This window comes from Ahaetulla prasina, chromosome 1 (assembly GCF_028640845.1).
Source record: "Ahaetulla prasina isolate Xishuangbanna chromosome 1, ASM2864084v1, whole genome shotgun sequence".
Lineage (NCBI taxonomy): Eukaryota > Metazoa > Chordata > Lepidosauria > Squamata > Colubridae > Ahaetulla > Ahaetulla prasina.
In genome coordinates this window covers 286,543,504-286,548,097 of record NC_080539.1, presented here as the reverse complement: position 1 = coordinate 286,548,097, position 4,594 = coordinate 286,543,504, and positions in this window count along the sequence as shown.

Below are 4,594 nucleotides of genomic sequence, written 5' to 3'. Positions count from 1 at the left end.
AGAGAGTGTATATAAAATGTTTAATTCTAAACAGCATCCTTTATTTTGAATTTGTTTTGATAATTCATATTAGCAGCAACTACAAATTTGAAAGCTTTACAAATGATGGCACGCTGAGAATTTACATGAGATATTTTCTGCTTATAGCCCACACAGTTGGAAATCTTTCTTGCTTGTTTTCTATAGGAATTGTTATTTTCATAAGAACAGTATCACATTTGATCTAATGATTATTCAATTGCTACATAATTGCAATGCTTATTATAATCCCAGTGTATGTATTTAGCAAAATTGCTTTTTTTTACTTCTTGAAAATGAATAACAACTGTTGAAGGGAGTCAACCATAAATATTTTAATATTTTAAATAGTTGGGTGGTACCCAGTGGTGGGCTGCACTTTGGTTGTGAGTGCATGTGCCACTTTGGGAGAGAAACAGAGCTTCAAATATGTTCCTAATCAATTCAGCCAGCTCCGGTGAGCACAACAGTGGCAGCATGGATCATAGCTGGGCCAGCCAATGAGCCAGAAAGTTAGTTATAAATGGAAAGCATAGCACAGGGACGTATGGGTGGGCCCAGCCAGTGATCAGAGCTAAGGGTTCAACCAAATTCTTGCGACCATGTAGCATCCCACACTGGTAGTGCCTCCTTAATCTTTTCCCTTCCAACTTTATGTACTCCAGATCCATCCAACTGCCAAATTTTGAGTTTACATTTACTTAAAAGCCACGCAGGGAGAAATTAATCAGCTTAACTTGGGAAAGAAAACTGTCAGAAAAATTATCTGTTACTCTCTTTTTCTTTCAAAATGCTTCACTAGATGAACCCATCAGAAATAAGATTTTATTGTAACTGAAGGGATGATCATAACAAATCTAAAATCATGATCAATTCAAAATTGGCTTGGTCTGGTTTGGCAGACAGTGATTTTTAAACTCTCAAAAATAGCTTGGGGTTGTTTTTCCAGTAGAAGGATTTAGAGTGTCCTTCAATCTGAATTTCAATTCTGATTACCTATGTTGGTGTTTTTGGCAGGAATACAAAACTGGCTTGTCATTACCTTCTTCCAGATTTTTTTTTTAAAAAAATTCTGTATATAGCTGCTCAAATCACTCCCAAATCCCGGCTACTGGAGAATAGTGCAATTTCCCAAATTCATGAACTCTTCTATATGAACCCAAATGTTACTTCACTGTCTCTTTTTTAAATGTTTTGATAAAGTTATGGTTCAACTCCATCAAACATCTACCTCCAACAATTCTGTCCTTCACTGACAGACAGCATAGCAGTGCAAATGCTTACAGATTTGTACTGTTCAACATGACTTCCCCAACTGGTCCCCTCCAGATGTGTCAGGATACAGGTACAAGAATTTCAGAGAGCTATACATCTGACTCAGTGGTGGGTTTCAAAATTTTTTACTACCAGTTCTGTGGGTGTAGCTTGGTGGGCGTGGCATGGCTTGTTGGGCCTGGCAGGGGAAAAATACTGTAAAATCTCCATTCCCTCCCCAATCCAGGGGAAGGTTACTGCAAAATCCCCATTTTCTCCTATTCAGCTGGGACTTGAGAGGCAGAGAATGGACAGGGGCAGGGCCAGTCAGAATGTTTACTACCGGTTCCCCGAACTACTCAAAATTTCCGCTACCGGTTCTCCAGAACTGGTCAGAACCTGCTGAAACCAACCTCTGATCTGAATGACATTAGACTTAGGAAGAGTAACCAACAGCCAACACAGGTGTGTATGGTAACATGTATGTAAACAAATTCTACATTATTAAAGAGAGGCCATGCACAGTTGTCACAATATAAACAACAGTTCTTTGTATATATACAACTGACAACCAATTGTCAATGATCTTGGAAACAACAGAACTAGAAATTTGATTAGACGTCTAAGGTACATTTGAACTAAAAACACTGGCTTGAAGTTATATAATTATTTCATCCCTAAGTTTGCTTGGAAGTAACAAAGTATGCTATCAGAAGATGTACTGTGGCTTTGAATGTATTCAAAGAAACAGAACATTCTGATGATCTCCCCGAAATATTATTTCAGATAGATACTTTTCTGAAATTTTCTTTGACTTTTAATTATTAAGTTACTTGCTTAAATATGCTGGAAATTATTGGAAGTTTAGAAAGAGAGATCTGTCCTCTCTTAGTACAAATTTTCAAATTCCACATGTTCAGACGTAAATGTAAGTATTGTGTGGAAAATGGCAACCTTTTTCATTACACAACCAATCATTTTAAGCCACTTTAATCATACAACTCTAAACCACATACAGCAATATCTCTGAACCCTATAAATCACTTAAAATCAATCAGTAATAGTGCTGCAATAAACTTCATTTTAAATAAAACTGATAAAATGTTACATAGTTCATTGTCCTGATTCATAAATGCATTCCCTACTCATACTAATATATATACACAGACACTAACCAAATATCTAGATCTTGGAACAATGTTTTAGAGTTTTATACCTTTGAATATTTCTAATGTGCAAAACTAAAGTATTAGTTGAGTATTGTTCAGTATTATTGAGCCACAGTGGCACAGTGGTTAGAGTGCAGTACTGCAGCAGTTCTGCTGACTGACGGCTGCCTGCAATTTGGCAGTTCAAATCTCACCAGGCTCAAGGTTGACTCAACCTTCCATTCTTCAGAGGTCAGTAAAATGAGGACCCAGATTGTTAGGGGCAATATGCTGAGTCTGTAAACCATTTAGAGCGGGCTGTAAAGCACTATGAAGCGGTACATAAAACTAAGTGCTATTGCTATTCTATTAATATGCAAATATGCAAATACTGGAAAGTATATTTCAGTTATGGCTTGCTTTTAGTATTGAATATACAGTACAGGTAGTCCTCAACTTACAACAGTTCATTTAGTGGCCATCTGAAGTTACAACGGCACTGGAAAAAAGTTACTTAGGAATGTCCCAGGGTCATGTGATCATCTTTTGTGACCTGACAAGCAAAATCAAAGGAAAAGCCAGATTCACTTAACAACCATGTTACTCATTTAGCAATTGCAGTGATTCACTTAACAAATGTCGCGAGAAAGGTCATAGAATGGGGAAAAGCTTAATTAACAACTGTTTTACTTAGCAACAGAATTGGCTGTAAGTTGAGAACTACTCATAAGTTTTCATTTGAGCTTTTTTTTTCTTCACTTTTTTCCTTACTTCTGCCACCAGCAGATGGAACCAGATTCAAATCAGAAGCTCAACGCAGTTGGTAGTGTTAAGACTCAATGCCTATTTTCCTGAAGGATTTGAATCCAAGATTTGAAGTTCAATAACCAAGACTTACATAAAAGAATTGGTCATTTTTTCACTTTCAAAAGAAAAAAATTAGTGGAATCCATGCTATCAATGAAATGACTGTTTTTATCCATGCAGAATCTATCAAAGAATTCTACTGTGTAACACTAAAACCCCCCAGTTTACGTCAATTGCCTGATCTTCGGACCTTTCGGCGTGAGCTGAAAATGCACCTATTTATTCAAGCGGGACTGGATTGAAATTTTATTGGGGTATTTATGTTTTAAGATTATAAATGGTTTTAAAATTTTGGCCACATTATAATATTTCTTTTTAACTTCTTTTTAATGTTTATATATTGAATTTTTACTTGGCTGTACACCGCCCTGAGTCCTTCGGGAGAAGGGCGGTATAAAAATCGAAATAAATAAATAAATAAATAAATAAAACAGAATAGTAGTATGTGTGCCGATTTGAAATTATTTGCATGATGAATTCATTCCAAATATGCTTTGGCATATATTAGTCTACTGCTTCAGCTGCTTCTCTCCATTCCCAAGCCATTTCCATTATTAGTAACAATAAGAAAGAAAAATCACGGTGGTTGTAAGAAGTTTAAGTTAAATGAGGCAAGATTTCAGCACCTTCTAATGGATGCCGCACTGTTAACCATAGCCACTTTTGCTTATGTTATGCTGTGTTTATATAATTGACTAACCAAGGTGAACAGATCGTAGCATATTTGGATTATGAGAATCTGTAAATCAGTCATACACAACAGTTTTTTAACTATACTTTCCTGAATAAACAATTCTTGAATTTACATAATTCATTATGCAAAGTCAAACAACCCACATTTAGTTTGACCAAGATGAATAAATCTGATTTACACTGTACATTGGGCAGGTTGGAACCCCAGAGTTACATGGAGCTCCTATATGCTGGATCTGAATCCCATGGAGCCTTTTCTGAATATACTGCTGAGTTTTAGTCATATAATTGCCAAAACTCGATTCTAAAATGATAAAATTATAGGGAGTGGAAGGTAGGAATTATAGCATGGGTCTCCAAAAAGGCTTTATCAGAAAAAGAACATTCCAAATCTGCTCATTTGTAACTGAACTCCATTTATTTTTTAGCCTCACTGTAGCCATCTCTCTCTCTCTCCCTCCCTCCCTCTCTCACACACACACTTGTGGCTCTCAAAAAGTGGTGCATTGAGAACATGAGTGAAGACTCTCTCTCATCCATTTTAGAGTATAACAGAAAAGCAAATATATGATTGGTAGATTATGCTGTGTATTAAAAGAGAATTGAGGCATTAA